The sequence below is a fragment of the Lathyrus oleraceus genome, chromosome 7, assembly GCF_024323335.1.
Source record: "Lathyrus oleraceus cultivar Zhongwan6 chromosome 7, CAAS_Psat_ZW6_1.0, whole genome shotgun sequence".
Classification (NCBI taxonomy): domain Eukaryota; kingdom Viridiplantae; phylum Streptophyta; class Magnoliopsida; order Fabales; family Fabaceae; genus Lathyrus; species Lathyrus oleraceus.
The window spans coordinates 451,672,405-451,693,028 of record NC_066585.1 but is presented as its reverse complement, the minus strand read 5'-3'; the positions used below and the strand labels follow the sequence as shown (position 1 = coordinate 451,693,028).

Here is a 20,624-nt window from a genome sequence, read left to right as displayed (position 1 = left end):
GGCCCCACAACTTCCATCTGCTCTCATCCATAGCATCTCATATGGATCATCTTCATGCCTAATCCCAGTCCAGGACTCGCTATTTCATCTGGTCAATTTTATTTAAGTCAATTTCATGCATGTCCATTACTTGGTATTTGGTCCATGCATATTGGGTCAGCTCATGTCATTGTCTAGTTTTCGGCCTAATGGGATTCATTTAAGATTTGTCACATTCCATCATTTCATGGTCTATCCATAGATCTTTGTCTGTTCCATTTCATTTCAAGTCATGTTCAAGTCATGCAGGTTCAAGTTCATTCGTTTCAAGTTCCATTGCATTCTCAAGTCATTATTCTATCTAAGTTACAAGTCATGTTCAATTCATGTTCAAATCATTGATTCATTAAAACCCAACATTTAGTTCATTCATGTCAAGTATTCATTCATTTCAAAAATCAAGAGTCAAAAAACCAATTCAATTTTATTCAAACTAGTCAATCCATTTCAATTTTATTCCATTACATGAAAAATTACAAAATTAGACAACTTTGACCAAGTGTTGACTTTGGTCAACAGTTAACTTTTTTGTCAACTTTGACCAAAGTCAACTCAAATCTTCCCTAAGTCCTAGATCCTATTTCTATTCTCTAGAGCTAATCCTTGATCTTTGCCACTTGTCTTTAGCATTTCAAAGGGTGAACTTGAGGTCTTCTTATTTTAGGCCATTATCCACTTCATGAGCACATGGTCAGAATGAGCTACAGAACCCAAACATTAGAACATGATGCAGAACATGGACCCTGAAGCAAGAAGATGTCAACACAAGCCAATTCCAAGAATCCTGCAAATCACGAGTCAGAACATGGACCCTGAAGCAAGAAGATGTCAACACAAGCCAATTCCAAGAATCCTGCAAATCACGAGTCAGAACATAAAAGAAGGCATGGCAATGAATGAAGTCAGAATTCATAGGAAGCATGAAGTATGATTCCATGCTACATCAGTCCAGGTTAGAATTAGCAAATCAGAATGGGCAGACCTCCTGAATACATTATTATACCTGCTATCAAAATTCAGCATAGCATGCCAAAGTACACCAAAACAGAACATGCCACAAACTATGCCACAAACTGCCATAACCCTTCATTCACCAAACAACTTGCAGTAGCCCGTAACTCACATCATCATACTGTGCTTCATCTCATGTCCAAGCTTTAATAACATTTCACAAAACTTGCATCAATTCAATAAAAGAAAATACAAGCAAATATCAACCATACAAATATCACCATTCAATGACTAACTTTAATCAAGTTCATCTAACAAATTAACTAACAATGATATTGATAGTTTCAGCTTAACATCCAACACTCTAACTAACATTAGCAGACCAACAGGGTTCACGAACATGACCCTTAGCAGAATCACTAATGGATACCAAACAATACAAACAACACCTAGCAGTTTTGATATCTTAGCAGCAAGTTCATACACCGCAGGATAACATAAACTCAGCTTCGCATTCAAAAACATTTCTAGCTCATGAAATAGCATCACAAAAAAAAACTCATGACTAATTTTGATTTCAGTAAATCGCATTTTTCCAAACTAATTTTTCATATAACAGACTCCTAACAGAATTTCAGTTTGAAGCTACTTTCAAATTCATTCCTAAACTACCCTTCCAATCACTATATAACTCAAACACCACAACTCAATTGAGACTCTGGATTTTTCAATTCACCTTCACCTTCAAACTCTCTCAATTCCCTCTCATTTTCAGCTAAAAAACATTCATCCCACTCTCCATTCATTGGCTCGTTGAACCTCTTCATCTCATAACTCCCTCTATGAGAATCAGACCAGAAGCTTCACCTTCACTCTTCCATCTCACACCCTAGTTATCATCTCACCTTTATTGCAACAACAACACATACGGAAGAAAACGAAAAACAGAAACAGAGAAGATGAAGGAAGAATTTGTAATAGGGAAATAAGATTTTGAGAATTCGCGTTTACTTGTTTTACGCATGATTCGTCATCTTCATCTTCTTCACAATGCTACAATCAACGAGCTCTTCGCAGGTACTCCGTTTTCGCTCTGATTCCATTACAGCCGAATAGTTTCGGGCCAAGGCGGATAGATTGGTGGTGGTATCGTGGTGGTTCGACGGATTTATTATGGCTCAGGCGATGCGAATTCGGACCTGGAAGAGTATGTCAGTGTTCATTTGGTATGCTGAGGTTTAATCCCTCTGTGTTTATTCTTATGCCAACTTGGGCTTTTGAGCCCATTCAATATGCTCTTGGCACCTCCCAGGCGATCCACACCTCTCTGCCTAAAAAGGCAAAGGCTAATGGGCCTTGGGGGTGGGCCTTAGCATCTAAGTGCTATTCAGCACTGCATTTAGTGTTGCACCCCTTCCATTTAGTTATTTCATTTTCTTGTTTTTTTTATTTCAATGTTTGTTTGACATTTCTTATTATTCTTTAGCGAATTATTTTGTCATATGCTTTTAATATTTTCTCATTTACATTGCATTGCATGAATTTTAATATTCTTACTTTTTTTGCAATTTATTTTCGTTATGAATAATTGTTTTGTGGTTGGATTTGTAGTCTCGTTTCTCTTGGCAAACTTGATGGAACCTTGACTATTAATGTCGCATCCGCGAAAAACAACCGGCGGGCTAAAACAAAACAACACAGAGCCGCCACCGTGCGTTATTTATCCCAAAAGAGGGAAAGGAAACGCTCGAAGTAAACCTGGAAAAGACATGGTCTCGCGACCAAAGAGAGATGGGATCGGAAGTCGGTTATGCGAAGGGAAGGTATTAGCACCCCTACGCATCCGTCGTACTCGACGGGATCCACGCTCAAAAGATAGAACAAGGTTGCTAAAACAAACATCACACACACACTGAAGACAACACAGGTGGAGGAAGAGGGGAGAGGGCTCGCTAGGACATCGCATCCTATGCCTACGTATCTCATCTGGAATGAGAATCAGAGCTACCGTAGTTCGGCTCACGCACGCCGAAACAAAACACACACAAGTAGGCAACACATGGAAACCAAATGCCAATCGCTGGACTTACATCAGACTCCGAACCAAACAAACCCACACTGGAAACCAAAGGCCAATTGCTAGACTTATATCAGACTCCAAGCACACAACAATAGGATACGGAATGCCAATCGCTGGGCTTACATCCATCTCCTAACACACACAAGAAAGATCCACAAACAACAGACAACAAGTTACTAAGGAGTCGGGAACTCGAGCCTAGCAACTGTCAAGCAGACACACACCAAAAGAAAAAAGGGTGCCCGGAGAGATCTCGTGCGACCTTCTGCCTACGTACCTCATCTGGCATGAGGATCAGGGCAACGTAGTTCCCCTGAACAGGGGAGAAACTTTCTCCTAACCAGAGACTGGGAAATGACAAACTAGAAGGGAGACTGACTCGAGCCTAATAGTTATCATGTATTCCACAATGGTCCTAGGTTGAGTTTTCTATCTAACTTGCACCGGCTGCAAGCTATCCTAAACAGGCAAAGCAAAGCCTGCAAGCATAATCAAAACCAAGCAAACATACACACAATTAGCACACACTATATACAGACAAAGTGGGCTCACACAAGGGTTAGGCTGCAAAGCAAGCCAACTGTATCAGGTGATGTTAGCTCTTAACCCTAACATTGAGAGTTAGGGTGAAGCAGATGAAATAGGAAGTGAGGGGTGTGCCTCACAGCTCTTATCCCTGGCCTGGGAGAGCTTTAGACAAATGAAAGTGTGGGTTCAGAAAGTGGGAACCCTTCTACGCTTATGATTGACTCAACATAGATCTTGGGTTAATATCCACAATGCATCAACACCAGTTGTGTGAGCAAAGGGATGACTCAACTGAATAGCAGGAGATGGATTGCACATCTCTTGTATCTGCCAATTGCCTTATCAAAGGTCTTTTCCTGCGTGGCACAAAGATAAACATTCACAAGCATTGCCTCTTAAGGAGGACTTCAGACAGGTGCCTGACCAAATAACAGGCCAGGTCTTCCAGACTACATGGAGTCAGTGGGTTATACCTCAATTGGTTAAGCAACCAAGCAACAACACAAATAAGTTCACAATGAACTATAGCAACTAATGTACCTGAAAACAATCTAACTCAGTCAATACACAACTCAAAAAGTCAAACAGACAGACTAAAAGTCAACAATTAACTGAACAAACAGACAACAAGCAATGCATCAAGCAAAGCACAAACTCAACTCAAAGGAGCTAATCCACCTACAAAACAACTTAATGTTAATCAACATCAACCAAATAGAAATCCAAATGAGAAAATGAATCAAACTCCTCAAGGCCATATGCTTCTTGTCCTGAAAACACAACTCAAACATAAGCACTAACCACTAGGACAAGGCCTAGGGTCAAAGAGGGAGAAATAATTCAAAGCAGAACATGAAAATTGACATAAATTAAGTTCAATCAAATTAGAACAAAATCCAAGTGGTCTCATGTCCATATCATCAACCAATTTCATTTCACAAAGCATCTAAGGCAAAGCATGCAATTTCAAAGCTCATTGAACCAAACAGAATGAATCAATCCAAACTAACTCAAAAATAATTCAATAAATCTCCAGAAAAATCATGGCTAAACAGAATTCATCACATGATCATCATACCAAAATTCAAGTCATTTGGACAATTGGAAGCATGGAAATTAAATTCCATAAGGCAAGGTAAGGCAAAACAAGCTCAATTAGGGCACAATTTCGTACATCAACTTCACACAAGCCTAAAACAGAATCTACACCAGATAAATGCATCAAACCAAAGCCACAATTAACTTCAAAGAGTATAGAATCAATGTGCAAAATTTCAAGCTCATAGGATAAACATCAAGAATTTCACAAATCATCTAAGTTCAACACTCTCAAAAAGTCCACAAATGACCAATTAGAAGAGAAATTCTCAAACAAATTGGAAATGCACTCAACAATTCTACAAACATTCATGAGTGATCCTAACATCTAGAAGTATCATCATGCAAAAAATCACATCAATTGGAATTGAATTGGCATGGCAAATAAAATCAGCAAGTCAAGCAAGCAAAGGTGTGACACAAATTGTCACACCTACATTCATCACATCATATCTCATCAACCAGGAATGGGAAAAATGCAAACTATATACCAAAATGTTCATTGAGATGTCTATTTTGAGCATACAAAATTTCAAGAATTTTGGATAAAATCTCATCATTTCATGAAGGATATGGCAAAGTAGGTCATGAAAACATACACATACACAATCCCTAAGCAAAATAAAAATCCAACAGTGCAAAATTTCTGGAAAAATATTCATTAAATTCTAGAGATCATGAGGATCATCATGCAAAAAACCTCATGTGATTTGGATTAATAATCATGGAGTTATGGTTTTTAGAATGAAGGAGAAAAATAAAAAAAATCATGGATGAACTAGCATGAAATGGCATAGAGTAATGAAATGAAAATACAAAAGCCAAATGGGAAATGTCCTCGCCAAGGATCGAAGGGAGGGAGGTTTTAAAATTGAGCGCGCTACAGTTAAATGAATGGACACGTGGTCCAATACATGAGCGAATAACACATGAGCGCATGCAGGCAAGGCAAATATGGATCAAAACGCGTTTCTGGAAAAAAACCTAAGTTCTTCATGCGTTCATCATCATTCATCAGCTCAAGAACAAATTGTTTCAGAAATTCATGAAATGCATATCACTAGAACCGTCCTTCACCATACATCACGAATCTAAACTTATTTTAACCTAAATCGTCCTAGGTTCAAAGCTTCGAGCCAAAACATTTTCACTCATCAAACTTAAAATCAACATAACTTGTTCATTTCTCCATGAAATTCAATGATTCAAATTGCAGTGTACTCTACATTCAAGGATCTACCAAAAGCACCTAATTATTTCATGAATCATCAAAGTCGAAAACTGACCTCAATTGAATGGCAGAAGTGAATTAGGTTGTTCCAGGCTTGGTAAGGTCAAAACAGCAATTCCTCAGCTCTCATATGCATGAATGAAAAAGGATTTGGAAGTTGATCGTGCTTGACATGTCCAGAAAATCAAGCTGCCATGGATGAGCTTCACTTGCAACAGTCCTCGAATTAGCTTGAGAATCAATGGATCTTGCTTCAAATAGCTTCAATTGTGCTCGTGGATGAAGATTGGATCAAGAGTGATGCAAGGTTTATGCAGAAAAATGGAGAAAAGTTGAGAGAAAAAGTTGAAGAGTTTTTGATCTAGATCTCAATTTCATAATTCTGTTATGCTTAGCAAGAAAACAGTTATGATTAGCCTTTTATATGTGTTGTTAATGATGTTGCTAATCACAATTAGCCAAAATGCACATGAATTAGTGAAATGCAAGTTTTATGCCAAATTGGGAATTCACCCCTCATGCATGCAATTCAATGTAACAGTGTAATTTTCTGTCTCAATTCACCTCAAAATGCTGTGTAGAGCCAAATTCAAGTGGTAGCAAGTGAATGTAATGAATAATTTTCAAATTAGTATTTTCCCTCCAAAATTCCAATGGAAATTCAAATATTTTTGTGAGCAAAATGCATGGCCTATGATGTGTAATTTGGATAGTACATGACAAGAGAAGAATGTGGCAAAAAATCCCACTCCATTTGGCCTTTTGGTTCAAAAGTTATGCACTTTTGAAATTCAAATTTTCTTGACCAAGATTGATCCATAACTTGCCAACCACACATGAGAAATGGATGTTCTTGGACCTTTTGGAAAGGTGAGAACAAGATCTACAACTTTCATGTTGGACAAAATTTCATTTGAAGCATTCTTGGACATGTAATCTTGAGGAGAAAACCTTTCCATTTTTGGCAGTTTTGAATTACAAGTCACTTTCTATTTTTGGAAAGTTTTCATCTGACTTTATTTTCTTCAATGTTGATATTTAAAATGTCAAATGAAACTTGTTTGGACATGAATGAAGTGTTTTTAACCCTCTCCCACCTCCAAATCCATCAATTGACCTTTGGTTGACTTTTGTTGACTGATAGATGAATTGGCCATGCACAGATGAAATTGAGCCTCAAACTCCTGATGAAATGGCTCCAAAGTGAAACCCTAGCTTGCATAAGTTCAATAAAACCATAGAATGATCCCTCATCTCAATGAAGGCCTCATCTCCTTGACAAGCCCTGACTGGCACAATGTAGATGATTAGGGTTGACCAGAGGTCAAAACCCTAATCCCAAGGAATCTGATCAAGCACAATGAACCTCTTGGTGATGATAAAACCATGATGATGATGATGTACCATTCCAACCAAGATGATGATCAACCTCCTTGAGGAACCAAGAAACCCTAATTTGAAGCACAAACCCTCAGATGGCTAGTGATCAATCCATGAAACCCTCAGGCTTGAATCTTTTAACCTCTTTATCTTCTGAGAAAGACCTAGGAGGATGACTTGCTCAATGTCTCCACATGATATGCAAATATGCAATGACTAATGACCTACAAAATGAAATGCAATATGCTAAGCTAGTCCCAAGAGAGGAGGGCAAATTTTGAGGTGTTACAGCAACCCCTATTCAATCCACTGTGAACCTGTCGATATGAATAGCCTCGGCTTTCAGATGATCAGGATGAAGAGTGATTGAATACCAAGAACAAACGAAAAATTTGCACTCTGATGGGAAATAATTAACAATGCCTGTCAGAATTGGCGAAGAAGCAATCTTGAAAGAAGAACCCGTCTGGTACGGAGAAAAGTCGGCCTGAATACCGAAACAGAAATATTGATCTGGATAAACGGTAACACAGAGATAACCATGGCCTGAATACCACTCGTCAGTTTGCATACTGCACATCATAGTATGAAAGTATGAATGTCGGTCTGAACACCGGGAAATTAGCCTGAACGCCAATTTGGTCTGAATACCACTTCGGTCTGGATACCGGGAAACTGGCCTGACTGCCGCATGCTGCATCGATCTAATCGTCGGGAGCTTCTTCGATCTGGAAATAGGAAACTGGTCTGAATACCCACCTCGGTCTAGATACCGCTTCGGTCTGAATACCGGGAAACTGGCCTGACTGCCGCAAGCTGCATCGATCTAATCGTCGGGAGCTTCTTCGATCTGGAAATCGGAAACTGGCCGGAGTGCCACAAGTTCTTCGTCTTGATTGTTGAGAACTTCTTCGATCTGGAAATCGGAAACTGGCCGGAGTGCCACAAGTTCTTCGTCCTGATTGTTGAGAACTTCTTCGATCTGGAAATCGGAAACTGGCCGGAGTGCCACAAGTTCTTCGTCCTGATTGGTGAGAACTTCTTCGATCTGGAAATCGGAAACTGGCCGGAGTGCCACAAGTTCTTCGTCCTGTTTGTTGAGAACTTCTTCGATCTGGAAATCGGAAACTGGCCGGAGTGCCACAAGTTCTTCGTCCTGATTGGTGAGAACTTCTTCGATCTGGAAATCGGAAACTGGTCTGAATACCACCTCGGTCTGAACACCAGGAACTCATCTTGCCTGTCAGCATCGGCAGAGACAACAAAACAGTGATAAATGAGTCGGCACGCGTGCCCACGACCCATGCTGGGGAAATCAAGCCATGAACTGGCTATTCTCTATTTAACCCTAGCCAACGAACACTTTGCGTTTAGCTGGGGATTATCTCTTTCTTGTTTTACTTTTTTGCTTTTGTTTGAACCCCGGAACTTCTTTGATTAACATTCCCATCTCTGCTCGACAGAAACTCTTCCTCCAATATCGCCCTACTGGGGAATACCTTCGATTCAAAATCATGATGCTAAACTCCTCGGAGTAACACCTTCACCTTCGGGCAAAACCACCTCTCAAACGGTAACCACGGTTTGAGACTAGCTCATGCTTGCGATAATGATGCATGATATTTTTCAGCGTAATGCTCCATAATCATGGAAATGCTACGCGATTTATTATGAAATATGCTATGCTTATCTACATGATGAATGCATAAAAAGTATCCCCCTCAAGGGACTCTTCTGAGGAACTCGAGACACTCGACTGAGGAACTTGCCAACACTCCGACCTCCACTCTGCTGGGGAACAGCGCTGCTGCCGGGAAAAGGCAACCCTTGCTGGGGGAAAACCTCATCTGCACCCGATCCGCTTGGGGACATCGCTGGGGATAAGAACCACCAATGCACTCTGTGGGGAAACAACAGTCTTTGACTTGCTGGGGGTACAATACTCCCGACTCTGCTTGGGAGAACCACCGCCCACAGATACCTCCGATGGGAACTAGCAACCTTCGGGCCTGGCTGCTGAGGAACTACCTGATCTCAAACCTGCTGCGGATATAACCATACCGACCCTGCTAGGGAAAACACAGACCCTGAATCTGCTGAGGAATTAGTCATCCTAACTCGGCTTGGAGAGATGAGGAAAGTCTGGTACTGAACACCCGTCGACTCGTTGAACCCTGGCATTCCATATCCACTGTCAGCTTTCCAATTTTGAGAACTCCCAGACTCGTCCGGACTTTTCTGCTTCATCACCTTGCATTTCTGACCGCTCCGTACTCGACGGAGAACGAATGCCTCGGATTGGTACAGACTTTTCAATTTCCAGACTTTGGAGAGTCTTCTTGATTAATACTCAAGGATCGTCGTACGTCTTTCGTCGTCATCTTCACCATTTCTCCATCCATTCGTCCCTGACTGGACTCCGTGGGGATTGTTTTGCCAAAAGCTTCCACATCACAACCTGCAAGTGAATGAAAACACCTAACAGTACCTGCAAAAGAGATCGTTAGATAAAACCGTGCCCCAGGCGTGTCAAGATTTCAACACTTGGGTCACTCAACCTTCCGAATAAGATTTCAAGCTTTCAATCTTATGAGCATGCATTGGAAGGGACCTGTATGTCTTAAAATGCAAAGATTCTTTATCGAAATAATTGGACGTTTTCGCAATCAAAGCGGTAATGAAAACAAAAACAAAATTATTTGACTGAATATGCATTTTATTGACTGAAAAAGTGTGGCTCATAAATGAGCAATACAAAGGAAGCAATTCCTGAAAAGAGGCAATTGCGCACAAAAGGAAAAATCTATCCTAATGGCAATGTGAAACCCGTGATCTCATCGAGTTCCAACTCGGTTACACCCCATATGTCCTCAGACTCTCCGTGCTTTCTGCCTTCTGAACAAGACGCTTCCGACCGATCCCTACCGGGTATTATCCATGTGTCTTAACCAAAGTACAGACGATCATGCTGGACGCAGTTGTCCGTTTCAATCCCTCTTTTGCCTGGACCGCTCTTTCGGGTTTTCAGTCCACCGGGATACCCTTTTTTGCCCAAGTCGCCTTTTCAGGTTTTCGACTTGTCGGGTGTACATTTTTCTTTTTATCCCTAATTTTTGCCCGAACCTTTTCTTTCTGTTTTTTGGTTCGCCGGGATGCCCATTTTTGCCTGGACTATTTTATTCTTTTCGCCCAGCGGGTCTCTTTATACGAAGTATTTTTTAACTGTGTCTGCATTCACAGGGGATGGAAAATCCTCACCATCCATGGTCGTTAACAACAAGGCTCTGCCAGAGAAAACCTTCTTGACCACGAATGGACCTTCATAATTGGGTGTCCACTTGCCCCTACGATCGTTTTGAGGAGGAAGGATCCTTTTCAGCACCATATCACCTACATGATATACCCGGGGTCGCACCTTTCGGTCAAAAGCACGCTTCATCCGCTGTTGGTATAACTGCCCATGACAAATGGCCGCCAGCCTCTTTTCCTCAATCAGGCTCAACTCTTCATACCGGGTCCTTACCCATTCAGCCTCTTGCAACTTTACATCCATCAGGACTCTCAAAGAGGGAATTTGAACCTCAACCGGTAGCACCACTTCCATTCCATATACCAACGAGAAAGGCGTTGCTCTAGTAGATGTGCGCACCGAAGTACGATACCCATGCAATGCAAACGGTAACATCTCATGCCAGTCCTTATAGGTCACAACCATCTTTTGCACAATCTTCTTTATATTCTTATTGGCTGCCTCAACCGCCCCATTCATCTTCGGACGATAGGGAGAAGAATTATGATGCTCGATCTTGAATTCCCGGCACAGTTCTGCCATCATCTTATTGTTCAAATTAGAACCATTATCAGTAATGATTCTTTCGGGAACTCCATATCTGCAAATGATGTCTCTCTTGAGAAATCTGGCAACGACCTGCTTCGTTACATTCGTATAAGAGGCTGCCTCCACCCACTTGGTGAAGTAATCGATAGCCACTAATATGAATCGATGCCCATTCGAAGCCGTAGGCTCAATATTTCCGATCATATCAATGCCCCACATAGCGAACGGCCACGGAGACGACATCAAACTCAACGGATTTGGAGGCACGTGCACTTTGTCAGCATAAATCTGGCATTTATGACACTTCCGCACGAAATTGAAACATTGGGCCTCCATTGTCATCCAATAATAACCTGCCCTCAGCAGCTTCTTCACCATTGCATTCCCATTGGCATGGGTACCGAACGACCCCTCATGAACCTCTTTCATCAACTGGCTTGCTTCTTTATCATCAACACATCTGAGCAAGACCCAATCGAAATTCCGCTTGTACAAAACCCCATCCTTATTCAAGTAGAACACCATGGCCAACCTCCGCAGAGTCTTTCGGTCCCTTTTGGATGCTCCCTCAGGATACTCTTGGGTTTCTAGATAGCGCTTGATATCGTAATACCACGGCTTCTCATCATCAGGCGCTGTATCAACAGCGAACACATAGGCCGGTTTATCCAGACGTCCCACCTCAACACTGGGGAACTGATTCCACCACTGCACCTTAATCAAGGCAGCCAGAGTAGCCAAAGCATCTGCCAAAGGATTCTCCTCTCTAGGCACATGATGCATCTCCACCTTGGTGAAAAACGTCAACAATCTCCTCGTATAATCCCGATATGGAACTAAATGAGATTGATGCGTATACCATTTTCCGTTAACTTGATTCACAACCAGAGCTGAATCTCCATATATAACAAGGTTCTTGATCCTCAAATCAATCGCCTCTTCAATCCCCAAGATACAAGCTTCGTATTCAGCCACATTGTTGGTGCACTCAAATGTTAGCCGGGCAGCAAAAGGAATGTGGGATCCTTTTGGCGTAACCAAAACAGCACCAACACCGCTACCATTCACGTTAACGGCCCCATCAAACATCAGAATCCATTCGGATTCAGGGTCAGGCCCCTCCTCCGGGATTGGTTCCTCGCAATCTTTCGATTTGAGAAACATGATGTCCTCATCAGGGAATTCAAACTTCATCGGTTGATAATCCTCAATAGGTTGTTGGGCGAGGTAATCAGACAATACACTCCCCTTGATTGCTTTCTGAGAGGTATACTGTATATCATATTCTGTCAAAATCATTTGCCATCTCGCAACCCGTCCGGTCAATGCTGGCTTCTCAAAAATATACTTGATTGGATCCATCTTGGAAATCAATAAAGTGGTATGAACCAGCATATACTGCCTCAGTCGGCGAGCAGCCCAGACCAAAGTGTTGATTCCTTAGGATTGGCATTAATTTTAGAAAACAAATAATGTAATCATCTCTGTTGTTTTAATATGTTGGGTTGAAGAAATTCAACATCTGGACCAACATGTCATGGACGATGTCACGACATCAGGTCTGTGACATCGCACATGTGTAGGAAACTGAATTAATTAATTTAGTATATGTCATGGGATCAGCAAGGATATCTGGTGAATATCCTAACTCCCATGTGGAGGTCTTGAAGACTAAATCAGAATATATATAGGCTCTAAACATGGAGATATATATGGAGAGAGTTTAGGAACTTGAAGACCTTGTTTGTAGCAGAATTTTTCTGCTGAAGTTGCAACAGCAAAGAACAAGTCTGCTGCAATTTTCTGAAGGCCCAAATCCAGTTGGGTGATTAGGTTATAAATAGCTGATTGTAATCTAGTTTTTGTAAGCCTCCTAGAATGAAAATTTAGGGGTGTGTGTGAGGTAAACCTCCCAATCTGTGGGTAGGTTACCATATGTTTCTCAGTGGTAAAAGCTGAGAATTTTGTAACTCGAAGCCTGTAGGCAAGAGTGATTTTGTTCTTGAATGAAGCTGTGAAGCAAGTTCAAGGTGTGGTAACATTACATTGTATTTGTAGTGATAGGAATGGAAACTGGAGGTTTCTATCTAGGAGTTCCTAGGTATAGATTGCATTGGGTAGGGATTAAGTGATGAGTTGTAAACGGGTGAGTTTAACTCTGAATTGATACTACTAATAGTGGATCTTCTTCCTGGCTTGGTAGCCCCCAGATGTAGGTCATGTTGGACTGAACTGGGTTAACAATTTCCTGTGTTTGTTTTCCTTCTGTATGATATAATCATGTCTGCCATAACTAAGCATGTATTCCAGTCTGTTCAACAAGATAATAGCAGACCTGATACATAGCCTTCTGTTGGAATGTCAATCAGAATGTTTTGACATTCATCAACAACAGCACATACTGTTTAATAAGCTGATGATTTCAGTTCAGTATGTAGTGAAGTCTGGAGTTCAAAAGCACAACAGACCTGGCCAAAAGATCATTGTGAAACTGTCAAACTGGATGTCTTGACAGTTCTTCCAGTAAGCTGATACTGATGCAGAGACTGGTTGGTCTTTTACAGTACAGCAAATTCAGCACAGTCTGTTTTCAGGAACCAAGCAGACTTAGCATATGGTTCTGGACTTGGGTGTCAAACGGAATGTCGTGACATTCACTCCTGACTGCATATGCTAAATTGTTGGATGGTTAGTTTTCTGTTTCAGGATTTTTCTCAAGCTATTCTTCAGGGATCCACCAGCTGATCTAAAATCCAGGAAACTAACAACTAAGCTACAATTAATGAACCTGGCAAATAATCTATTTGTTAGCTTCTTAACAAGTGGAGATTAGTTTAACTTGTTACAACCTTTAATTTAGGAAATACAAGTACATGACCAACAAACTGGAACAATGTAACAGATAATGTCCAAAACAGGATTGAGACATCTTGCTGATATCTGTGTAGGAAAACAACAGAAGTGAATGATAAGGTGCACATAACTAGGTGTTCCTCCATTCTAGGATGACATAGAAGGAGAGGTCGTGACACTGTGAAAAGGTGCACATTAGTACAGAGTGTAATAACTGTCTTGCTGTAATAGGTACAATGTTAGATCAGATGTCATGACTTGACGTAGAACATCTGAATACTGACTACACCAGAATTTCAATTGGTATCAGAGCAGGCATCCTGTTCTGTTTCTGGATGAGATCCATGGGTGATACTTTCTGGTATCTTGCAAGGAGTTATGTTAGTACTGAAGCTGGAACCTGTGTAAGGTTCTGTAATTCCCTGAATGGTCCCTTGAAGTAGGTGGATGGACTGTTCATGACAGGAATGGTGTGTACCTGTCTCTGGAGGTTGGCAATTGGCCTGTGTGTGAGACAGCTGTGCCAGTACTAAATCACATTCAAACCTGGTATGGTCTTGGAGGCCAATCTGGTGAAGTGTGTGTTCATAGGTTGAGTTGTATTATGATTTCCGCTGCATAATACATGGCAAAACTCAAACTCTGATGTAGTTTTCCCTCATGTGGATGAAAGGCTGCTGTGTTCAAGATCTCATCATAATCTACTGAAGATGTCAAAGATACTTGAGTCTCCTCAAGTCCACTCATCATGACGTTCTCACTTCAGGATGGTAAGAGTCACTTAATCACTGAATCTCTTACTCTCTTGAGTAGTGTATATGAAGACCTTGAAGACCTTCAAGGAAGGGTTGTTCCAAGGAGGTGGAACCAATGTTCTATGTGATGTTAGAACATGGTGTTCAACAAGTATGCAGCTACTGGTTGAAGAGCAGATGTTTTTAGGGTTCAAACAAAGGGATAATTCTGTTTGGAACCTACTCCTGACCTGGAAGAGGAGACATCTGTGTGTGCTAAGTTGACAAGAGCAGGGTCAACTGTGTGTGTGCTCAAGAAGGTCATCCATAGAAGTTGAGCTGGTTGAGATGTGACATTGTGCAATCTCCTGCTGTTAGGCATCTTCCTGCAGTTTGATCAGGATTGGATAGTTGTTCCCTGAAGTACTATGGTGTGTTGGAAGACAAGTCTCCTGGATGTTAGCAGTCAATAATGGGGTAACCTGATTGTGATATCATTTAAGGGGGTTGGAACCATGAATCTTGATATTCAAACACCACGTTCAGAAGTGGCAGTTCTTACTAGGAGTGAGAATATGAAGATTCAGAGGTTGGTTGAGGTAATATGCTCTGGCAATGCATATCTACTATCGACTGGTGTTGTGTGTCTCACTAGTACTTATGGTCAGCTGAAGTCTGATTGGTGTGATTGGAGGAGTTAGTTGCCACTGGTAAGGGATGGTGGATGTCATGTTGAGACATTTGTGTACAATGCATGGATATTGGTGTGGAGTTTCCATGATTGTGACTTTGAGGGGGAGTTTTGGTTAACCTCCTCACGTTTGGTCAGCCTAGGGTCTGGTTGGCTGTTGACCTGTGTCACATGGGTTCTGGTTGTTGTGTGACACATTTGCAAGGAAGGATTCATCTCTCTCATTCCTAAGGGTGAATCTAATCTGGAAAGAGTCTCAAGACTATTAAGGTGCTTGCAAGTAGAAGATGTTGACACTAGAAGAGTATCCTCAAAGCACTCTTATGGTGGAAGTATCTGAAAGGATAATTGGGAAAGGATTTAAGATCAATGGCTACTTGTGTCAAGTACAAGTATTTAATTGATTATCCTTGGAGCTCAAGATAACTGATGTTCTTAAAGATGTTGGAACATCTCTTCTTCAAGACCCTGTGCAGAATCACAGGAAGGATAGTACATTGGGGTATGATCTATCTCTTTGGTGGCAGCAAAAGCATATGATCTCTGAAAAGGTTTCCTGGCAAGAAACATGTTCAGCCTTGGTATGTACAAGAAGAAGAAGACATCATAGTCTTGATGGTGGTTACTTGGATCAGGTTATTTCTGATCTAGGTAAGGAAGTGCATTAGCTTATGCACACTGTGGAGTCAAGAACAAGTGGCAGCAGTCTTGACATCATGGAAACAGCCTTGCCTCAGGATGTGGAATCCCTGGTAGAGCTGAAGGGTTAGTTTCTAACTGGTCCTTCTGAAGACTCATACATCAGAGTGTCTGATGTCTTTGGAGAAGAAGCAGGAATTCATCAAGGTGTGAGCTTGAATGACTTAACTGCAAACCTGCAGGATGGAGGTTGTTTACTCAAACTTGGTTCCACAATCAAGTCTATGAGAACATTGAACTCTAGTTCTGTGAAGGGAGGAAGCTCGTTCAAGTGGCAGAAGAAGGAGCTGAATTCAACAGCTAGATGTCAAAACACAATGTTGTGACATTTGGCTCAACATCAGACTCTTAGTTGGTGAAGTGGCACATCAACTTGAGATAGAAGGGTCTACAGGGTTGTAGATTGGATACTTCAAAAAGGTCGTCCTCGTAGCAGTACTTTGGAGTGGCTGGATGGTACATGTTCATGTCTTAGAAAAACTAAGTTTGTTCAACATGTAGCTTGGAGTTCAAGTCTCACTTGGAAGGTCAGAATATCTTTGGTAGAAGTCTGATAAACTTGGGGAGGTCAAAAAGCAGCATTTGATCTTTGCATATGAGAATTCATGAAGGAGGTAATCAACCAGTGGCAGTTGGTCTATCTCAGAAGTGAGTTCGAAGAATCAAGATAATCAACATAAGGCAGCGGGTTATTCTTGAGGAAAGTCTGAGACAAATTACTTTTGAGCAGAAAAGTAGCAAGTTGAAGACTAAAGGAGGTGTTTTCTATTCATCCCTTGGAGCTTGTGGTAGGAGTTCTGAGTCATCTATGGAAGATTATCTCATGTAATGGGATGAAAAGGTATATGTCCCAACTTATGTCTGGGTTCTTCTTGATCAAGCTGGTGACTCAGTGATATCTGAAGACTATCAGATGGTGTTCCCTGTTATGTGTGATGGATGTCCTAACGAATGTTAGAACATTTTGTGAAGTGGCCGTCTGTTCTGGTTAGAAGAGAGATTGACACTGGGTGTGGATGTGTTCAACCAAGAGGGTTGATCAGAGGGTGCGCTCTTGAAGACATGAAGATGAGTCTTATGTTTTCCATTCATCAAGTGGGTTGAGTTCTTTTTGAATCAGGAAGAAGGTGAAGGTCCAACCAAGTTGGATATGTGTGACCTCCAAGAGAGTAGGTGGTCCATGACAGGGGGAGTTGTGCCTTTGTGCTGCAAGCAATCACCAAGCTTGTGGTCTATGTGTTCTCAGATGACTAGGTAGTTATCAGGATGCTGTGATGTATGTCAAGGCTGAGTGAGCAGAAGAATGTCTGACCGGATGTCATGACATTGCCCTGGACATTGCTGTTAATTCCTTCTGAATTTTAAAGTCATTAGGAATTATAAGGGTGATGTGGCTAAGTCTGATAAACCAGAATAAGCCTGTTGGCTACAGCTGTGTGGTACAGGGGGAGTAACCATCAACTGAAGTATGAAAAGTTGGCTGTAGCAGTGCTAGGTGTCAAGTATCTACTGGAGGTATGACAAAGGTCTTGTTGAATACTGGCTGAATGCAGGAATGTTAAGACATCGCGTGCAACGTGTCTGACTGCATATATGGAATGGTCTCCATGCACTGGAACAACTGTTTTGGAAAAGAAACAGTCAAGAGCTATAAAAGGTATTCAAAGATAGTCTGAGATTTTGTTGGTGATTCTCTGACTGTTTCTCAGCAAAAATAAATGCATCTTGACCAAGCATTTATTTCTACCGGAAATTCCTAGGCACGGGCTGGACTATTTAAAGGATGCAATAGCCCTCTTCCTCTCACAAGAAAAACACTCCATTCTCAGAATCATGGGGTATGTTAAGGTTTGGGCAAGCTGCGCCTGGATCTGGTTTTGTGAAGGGTGCCTTTACAAATGTTTAGCTAAAAAGGGGGAGAGAAATATAGTCCTGGGGTTGAGAATGTACCAGAAGCAAGCCAACTGTGGATGTGGCAGCAAACAGACGTTGGCATCAGGCACAAAATTCACCAACTGGGGTTTCCACTTGTGTCTTGTGATCTGAGTTAAGAAGACAGTTGTGCCTTGTGATCTGAGTTACATTGTCTATGTACTCAGCATTACATATTCTTCTGGAAGCTCTCCGGTTGAGGGGAAGGGTTCTGGTACAACTGAGTATTGTCCCTCTTCTTCCCCATGTACACCAACTTTGGTGTTTGTGGTGGTGGAGCCAATGACGGAGATGAAGAGCATTCCCAACTTGGGATGTTTTGTCCAGTGTATTGTTTATTTGTTTTAGCTAAAATTTGCCAAAGGGGGAGATTGTTGATTCCTTAGGATTGGCATTAATTTTAGAAAACAAATAATGTAATCATCTCTGTTGTTTTAATATGTTGGGTTGAAGAAATTCAACATCTGGACCAACATGTCATGGACGATGTCACGACATCAGGTCTGTGACATCGCACATGTGTAGGAAACTGAATTAATTAATTTAGTATATGTCATGGGATCAGCAAGGATATCTGGTGAATATCCTAACTCCCATGTGGAGGTCTTGAAGACTAAATCATAATATATATAGGCTCTAAACATGGAGATATATATGGAGAGAGTTTAGGAACTTGAAGACCTTGTTTGTAGCAGAATTTTTCTGCTGAAGTTGCAACAGCAAAGAACAAGTCTGCTGCAATTTTCTGAAGGCCCAAATCCAGTTGGGTGATTAGGTTATAAATAGCTGATTGTAATCTAGTTTTTGTAAGCCTCCTAGAATGAAAATTTAGGGGTGTGTGTGAGGTAAACCTCCCAATCTGTGGGTAGGTTACCATATGTTTCTCAGTGGTAAAAGCTGAGAATTTTGTAACTCGAAGCCTGTAGGCAAGAGTGATTTTGTTCTTGAATGAAGCTGTGAAGCAAGTTCAAGGTGTGGTAACATTACATTGTATTTGTAGTGATAGGAATGGAAACTGGAGGTTTCTATCTAGGAGTTCCTAGGTATAGATTGCATTGGGTAGGGATTAAGTGATGAGTTGTAAACGGGTGAGTTTAACTCTGAATTGATACTACTAATAGTGGATCTTCTTCCTGGCTTGGTAGCCCCCAGATGTAGGTCATGTTGGACTGAACTGGGTTAACAATTTCCTGTGTTTGTTTTCCTTCTGTATGATATAATCATGTCTGCCATAACTAAGCATGTATTCCAGTCTGTTCAACAAGATAATAGCAGACCTGATACATAGCCTTCTGTTGGAATGTCAATCAGAATGTTTTGACATTCATCAACAACAGCACATACTGTTTAATAAGCTGATGATTTCAGTTAAGTATGTAGTGAAGTCTGGAGTTCAAAAGCACAACAGACCTGGCCAAAAGATCATTGTGAAACTGTCAAACTGGATGTCTTGACAGTTCTTCCAGTAAGCTGATACTGATGCAGAGACTGGTTGGTCTTTTACAGTACAGCAAATTCAGCACAGTCTGTTTTCAGGAACCAAGCAGACTTAGCATATGGTTCTGGACTTGGGTGTCAAACGGAATGTCGTGACATTCACTCCTGACTGCATATGCTAAATTGTTGGATGGTTAGTTTTCTGTTTCAGGATTTTTCTCAGGCTATTCTTCAGGGATCCACCAGCTGATCTAAAATCCAGGAAACTAACAACTAAGCTACAATTAATGAACCTGGCAAATAATCTATTTGTTAGCTTCTTAACAAGTGGAGATTAGTTTAACTTGTTACAACCTTTAATTTAGGAAATACAAGTACATGACCAACAAACTGGAACAATGTAACAGATAATGTCCAAAACAGGATTGAGACATCTTGCTGATATCTGTGTAGGAAAACAACAGAAGTGAATGATAAGGTGCACATAACTAGGTGTTCCTCCATTCTAGGATGACATAGAAGGAGAGGTCGTGACACTGTGAAAAGGTGCACATTAGTACAGAGTGTAATAACTGTCTTGTTGTAATAGGTACAATGTTAGATCAGATGTCATGACTTGACGTAGAACATCTGAATACTGACTACACCAGAATTTCACAAAGCACATCAAGTTTTCTCGAGCAATGAATATCTTGTTTCACAGTCGGTAAACTTTTTGCTAAGGTAGTATATGGCATGCTCTTTTCGACCAGACTCGTCATGCTGCCCCAGTACACACCCCATAGACCCCTCGAGGACCGTCAAGTACAGGATTAACGGTCGTCCCTCCACAGGAGGCATCCGAATCGGAGGCTCCTGCAAATATTCTTTTATCTTTTCAAATGCCGCTTGGCAATCATTATTCCACCTGACCGTTTGATCTTTTCTTAACAACTTGAAAATTGGTTCACACGTGGCTGTTAGATGAGATATGAACCGTGAAATGTAGTTCAATCTACCTAAGAAACCATGAACCTCCTTCTCTGTTCTCGGTTCAGGCATTTCTCTTATCGCTTTTACTTTAGCAGGATCAACCTCGATTCCTCTTTCACTTACAACGAACCCCAACAATTTACCGGACCGCACTCCGAAAG

The 20,624-nt window shown here is 41.2% G+C and overlaps 1 long non-coding RNA gene across 1 annotated transcript; it reads right to left on the bottom strand.

Moving 5' to 3' along the window:
- Positions 1-444: 444 nt before the first annotated feature.
- On the bottom strand, positions 445-2,226 carry LOC127106582 (uncharacterized). Its single transcript, XR_007795422.1, has 2 exons — positions 1,043-2,226; positions 445-892 (listed from the first exon to the last, which is right to left on the bottom strand). It is a non-coding gene; the product is annotated as an uncharacterized LOC127106582 (long non-coding RNA).
- Between the last annotated feature and the right edge of the window lie 18,398 nt (positions 2,227-20,624).